Raw genomic sequence first — 5,954 nt, 5'->3', positions numbered from 1 at the left:
CGTAGGTACCGCCCGAGAGCCTTCTCGTAGGTACCGCCCGGCCACGCGTCGTAGATACCGCCCGAGAGCATTCTCGTAGGTACCGCCCGGCCACGCGTCGTAGATACCGCCCGAGAGCCGTCTCTTAGGTGCCGCCCGTCTACGCTTCGTAGGTACCGCCGAGAGCGGACTTGGTGCGTGGCGAGTCACGCCGACGCCGTAGGTACCGCCCGAGAGCCTTCTCGTAGGTACCGCCCGGCCACGCGTCGTAGATACCGTCCGAGAGCATTCTCGTAGGTGCCGCCCGGCCACGCGTCGTAGATACCGCCCGAGAGCATTCTCGTAGGTACCGCCCGGCCACGCGTCGTAGATACCGCCCGAGAGCCGCCTCGTAGATGCCGCCCGGCTACGCTTCGTAGGTACCGCCGAGAGCGGACTTGGTGCGCGGCGAGTCGCGCCGACGCCGTAGGTACCGCCCGAGAGCCTTCCCGTAGGTACCGCCCGGCCACGGGTCGTAGATACCGCCCGAGAGCATTCTCGTAGGTAACGCCCGGCCACGCTTCGTAGATACCGCCCGAAAGCCCTCTCGTAGGTACCGCCCGGCTACGCTTCGTTGGTACCGCCGAGAGCGGACTTGGTGCGTGGCGAGTCGCGCCGACGCCGTAGGTACCGCCCGAGAGCCTTCTCGTAGGTACCGCCCGGCCACGCGTCGTAGATACCGCCCGAGAGCATTCTCGTAGGTACCGCCCGAGAGCCGTCTCGTAGGTGCCGCCCGTCTACGCTTCGTAGGTACCGCCGAGAGCGGACTTGGTGCGTGGCGAGTCGCGCCGACGCCGTAGGTACCGCCCGAGAGCCTTCTCGTAGGTACCGCCCGGCCACGCGTCGTAGATACCGCCCGAGAGCATTCTCGTAGGTACCGCCCGGCCACGCGTCGTAGATACCGCCCGAGAGCCGTCTCGTAGGTGCCGCCCGTCTACGCTTCGTAGGTACCGCCGAGAGCGGACTTGGTGCGCGGCGAGTCGCGCCGACGCCGTAGGTACCGCCCGAGAGCCTTCCCGTAGGTACCGCCCGGCCACGGGTCGTAGATACCGCCCGAGAGCATTCTCGTAGGTAACGCCCGGCCACGCTTCGTAGATACCGCCCGAGAGCATTCTCGTAGATACCACCAGGCCACGCGTCGTAGATACCGCCCGAGAGCATTCTCGTAGGTACCGCCGGGCCACGCGTCGTAGATACCGCCCGAGAGCCGTCTCGTAGTTGCCGCCCGGCTACGCTTCGTAGGTACCGCCGAGAGCGGACTTGGTGCGTGGCGAGTCGCGCCGACGCCGTAGGTACCGCCCGAGAGCCTTCTCGTAGGTACCGCCCGGCCACGCGTCGTAGATACCGCCCGAGAGCATTCTCGTAGGTACCGCCCGACCACGCTTCGTAGATACCGCCCGAGAGCATTCTCGTATGTACCGCCCGGCCACGCGTCGTAGATACCGCCCGAGAGCCCTCTCGTAGGTACCGCCCGGCTACGCGTCGTAGGTACCGTCCGAGAGCATTCTCGTAGGTATCGCCCGGCCACGCGTCGTAGATACCGCCCGTGAGCGGTCTCGTAGGTGCCGCCCGGCTAAGCGTCGTAGGTACCGCCGAGAGTCGGCTTGGTGCGTCGCGTGGCGCGCCGAGGCCGTAGGTACCGCCCGAGAGCGGTCTCGTAAGTACCGCTCGCGGCTTATTTCGTAGGTGTCGCCCGGAATTTGGAATAAATTTTTAATATATATAATCGTGGCAAAATCATAACTTTAGTCGTTATTTAACGTTGCCTTCGTTCTCCGAACACGTCCCGGGCACTCGCGTCTATCGGCGATCGCGCCCGTATGCCGCCGGCCTATCGACCGTGCGTCGCCGACCGCCTGGGACGTCGGTTGGGTACTATAAGAGGTACATCGCGCTCGGCGCGTCTAAACGAGTCGGTCGCGAACGAAACGGGCGGAGCGCGTTCTGCGCGTCTCTGGCGGCTCGTTCCTTCGCGAATCGTCTCAAACACACTTTTTACAAGCACAGCATTGCCACGAGTCGGTGTCGCAAGACCGAATGGCTCTTATGTGGCGCGCACGCATCTGGTGTGTTGGCCGCGCGATTCGCTCTCGTCTTGGACGGAAGCAGCTGAGTCGTCGCGCTTACCGAACGCTTACTCCACGAATACGAGTGGCGGAGGAGAGAGATCTCTCTCTTCCCGCTCGCCTTGTACGCCATAGCGAAATAAAACTACGCGTGCCTTAAACGCATGCGATAGAGACAAATTTATCCTCGACGTCTAAGCAATCGGCATCGTCGATCTAGCGTCAGGGTGAATCGGCGCGGTCTTCGCGACCGTGCCGTTTATATTATATATGGGAGAATAAGAATCAATGATCTTTAAAGAGAGCATTTTATATAAAATGCACGTGTTGCAGTTTGTGTATTATAATATTAAGTTTTGTGGAGACGAATGATATTTTGAAAACGCTTGGCTATTTCGCCAAGACGATTTTCATAAAATACAGAGTACAGAGTTTCGCCGACCGGCCAACGAAGGCCGGCGGCGGCGAGAGAGCTTATAACAGCGCGCGACGGGTCCTCGCCTCTCGAGGCGTGGGCTCGCTCGCGAGTTACCGCTCTCCCGAGAGCGCGTAACCGAACACGAAGCTCCCTGGTTGATCCTGCCAGTAGTCATATGCTTGTCTCAAAGATTAAGCCATGCATGTCTCAGTGCATGCCGAATTAAGGTGAAACCGCGAATGGCTCATTAAATCAGTTATGGTTCATTAGATTGTACCCACATTTACTTGGATAACTGTGGTAATTCTAGAGCTAATACATGCAAAACAGAGTCCCGACCAGTGATGGAAGGGACGCTTTTATTAGATCAAAACCAATCGGTGGCGGGCGGCTCGCCGTTCGTCCACCGTTTATTTTGGTGACTCTGAATAACTTTGTGCTGATCGCACGGTCCTAGCACCGGCGACGCATCTTTCAAATGTCTGCCTTATCAACTGTCGATGGTAGGTTCTGCGCCTACCATGGTTGTAACGGGTAACGGGGAATCAGGGTTCGATTCCGGAGAGGGAGCCTGAGAAACGGCTACCACATCCAAGGAAGGCAGCAGGCGCGCAAATTACCCACTCCCGGCACGGGGAGGTAGTGACGAAAAATAACGATACGGGACTCATCCGAGGCCCCGTAATCGGAATGAGTACACTTTAAATCCTTTAACGAGGATCCATTGGAGGGCAAGTCTGGTGCCAGCAGCCGCGGTAATTCCAGCTCCAATAGCGTATATTAAAGTTGTTGCGGTTAAAAAGCTCGTAGTTGAATCTGTGTCGCACACCGTCGGTTCACCGCTCGCGGTGTTTAACTGGCGTGATGTGGGACGTCCTACCGGTGGGCTTAGCCTCGCGAGGGGCGGCCCAACTAATATCCCGTCGCGGTGCTCTTTACTGAGTGTCGAGTCGGGCCGGTACGTTTACTTTGAACAAATTAGAGTGCTTAAAGCAGGCTACCTTCGCCTGAATACTGCGTGCATGGAATAATGGAATAGGACCTCGGTTCTATTTTGTTGGTTTTCGGAACCCCGAGGTAATGATTAATAGGGACAGATGGGGGCATTCGTATTGCGACGTTAGAGGTGAAATTCTTGGATCGTCGCAAGACGGACAGAAGCGAAAGCATTTGCCAAAAATGTTTTCATTAATCAAGAACGAAAGTTAGAGGTTCGAAGGCGATCAGATACCGCCCTAGTTCTAACCATAAACGATGCCAGCTAGCGATCCGCCGAAGTTCCTCCGATGACTCGGCGGGCAGCTTCCGGGAAACCAAAGCTTTTGGTTCCGGGGGAAGTATGGTTGCAAAGCTGAAACTTAAAGGAATTGACGGAAGGGCACCACCAGGAGTGGAGCCTGCGGCTTAATTTGACTCAACACGGGAAACCTCACCAGGCCCAGACACCGGAAGGATTGACAGATTGATAGCTCTTTCTTGATTCGGTGGGTGGTGGTGCATGGCCGTTCTTAGTTGGTGGAGCGATTTGTCTGGTTAATTCCGATAACGAACGAGACTCTAGCCTGCTAAATAGGCGTACCTTATGGTATCGCGAAGGCCCCCGGCTTCGGCTGGCGGGTTTTTACTACCAACGTACAAACAAATCTTCTTAGAGGGACAGGCGGCTTCTAGCCGCACGAGATTGAGCAATAACAGGTCTGTGATGCCCTTAGATGTTCTGGCCGCACGCGCGCTACACTGAAGGAATCAGCGTGTGTTCCCTGCCGAAAGGCCCGGGTAACCCGCTGAACCTCCTTCGTGCTAGGGATTGGGGCTTGCAATTGTTCCCCATGAACGAGGAATTCCCAGTAAGCGCGAGTCATAAGCTCGCGTTGATTACGTCCCTGCCCTTTGTACACACCGCCCGTCGCTACTACCGATTGAATGATTTAGTGAGGTCTTCGGACTGGTGCGCGGCAATGTCTCGGCATTGCCGATGTTGCCGGGAAGATGACCAAACTTGATCATTTAGAGGAAGTAAAAGTCGTAACAAGGTTTCCGTAGGTGAACCTGCGGAAGGATCATTAACGTTCCGGAGGTCCTGCTCTGCGTCGAGAGTCTTTCGGGACGCGCGCTCGCAGCAGTCGGCGACTGAATGGACGGAGAGAGAAAGAAAACACGTCTAACACACAGAGAAAGAGAAAAAAGGAATTGACGGATCGTGTATAAAATCGCGTCGACGCGCGGCGACACGACGTCCGGACGCGCCACGCGCGCGGCCGCGCCTCTGCGACAAGCAGCAGCGCGCGCGCCGACTTTCGCGCCTCGTGGTGCTGTCCGACTCTGTCGTCGTCGACGTCGCTCGCGTGGGAGATGAGAGCGTTTAACAATATCCGAGACGCTCCGTCTCTCGCTTCACGCGGTGTCGCCGTCGCGTTCCGCTCGCGCGCCAGTCGCGCGAGTCGCGATACGCGCGCGCGCCCGTTGAACTTTGAAATTCTCATATTCGAACGAAGAAAATATATATGCGATACGGAGTGCCGAGACGCTTGACGCGATCACGCATCTCGCCACGAGCGGGAGCGTCGATTCGGCGTTAGCGCGAGCGAACCGGTGGTAACCTACGTCTACGCGCTCGCTCTCAACGTACGTGCGTGCCAGCACTCGTCGTCGTCGTCGTCGTCGTCGCTACGCGCCCTCCCCGCTAATGTCGGGGCAGAGGCCAGCGTGCGACGCGCGCCGCGCGAGAAGCACCGGCCGAACGTGTGTGATGAGGTGTGTGGCTGGCGGACGAGAGGACCATGGTGTCCGATGGTTTATTCAAAGAACTTTCCGCCCCGGCTCTTTCCCCGTCGAACGGGGGAAGTGACGCTCCGATCGCGAACCAACTTTGTGCCGTAGCCTCGATCCCTTTACCGGGATTGCGGCGGCGGTCCGCGCGTGCTCGGACGCGCGGCCAGGCTGATCGAAGAGCCACGATTTTCTCTCACTCTTCGGAGTGGAGACCACGATGGATGAACTGTGAAGCGTTCGACGAACGCGACGAATGAAAAACGATTACCCTGAACGGTGGATCACTTGGCTCGTGGGTCGATGAAGAACGCAGCTAATTGCGCGTCAACTTGTGAACTGCAGGACACATGAACATCGACATTTCGAACGCACATTGCGGTCCACGGATACAATTCCCGGACCACGCCTGGCTGAGGGTCGTTTTAACAAACCTAAACTGCTTGCGCCCTTACGCAAGCTGACGAGCCACGGCGTAGCCGTGAAACGACGAAATGTCGTCGGCTGTCGTCGCTGTGCCCCCGTCGCATTGCGTAAACGGCGTACGAGCGATCGTTGGACGTTCGCCCGAGAGACTAGAGCCTCTTTGTCACCCTCCCAGTATGTATTGGCGACGGGTTCGACGAGAGGCCGTCGTCGATTGGCGTCGTCTGAAATGACACCGAAGGTGTGTGCAGCGAGAG

The 5,954-nt window shown here is 57.8% G+C and overlaps 2 non-coding genes across 2 annotated transcripts; both read left to right on the top strand.

The window, feature by feature from the left end:
• The first annotated feature begins 2,650 nt into the window (after positions 1 to 2,650).
• On the top strand, positions 2,651 to 4,568 carry LOC145965972 (small subunit ribosomal RNA). The gene has a single exon (XR_014436923.1). It is a non-coding gene; the product is annotated as a small subunit ribosomal RNA (ribosomal RNA).
• A 971-nt stretch (positions 4,569 to 5,539) lies between these two features.
• Positions 5,540 to 5,694, top strand: LOC145965981 (5.8S ribosomal RNA). The gene has a single exon (XR_014436930.1). It is a non-coding gene; the product is annotated as a 5.8S ribosomal RNA (ribosomal RNA).
• Positions 5,695 to 5,954: the final 260 nt, after the last annotated feature.

The sequence above is a fragment of the Camponotus vicinus genome, unplaced genomic scaffold, assembly GCF_025532165.1.
Source record: "Camponotus vicinus isolate PSW18456_S1 unplaced genomic scaffold, iyCamVici1.0 SCAF_19, whole genome shotgun sequence".
Lineage (NCBI taxonomy): Eukaryota > Metazoa > Arthropoda > Insecta > Hymenoptera > Formicidae > Camponotus > Camponotus vicinus.
The sequence above is the reverse complement of the archived record's forward strand: the minus strand, read 5'-3'. Positions and strand labels throughout refer to the sequence as shown.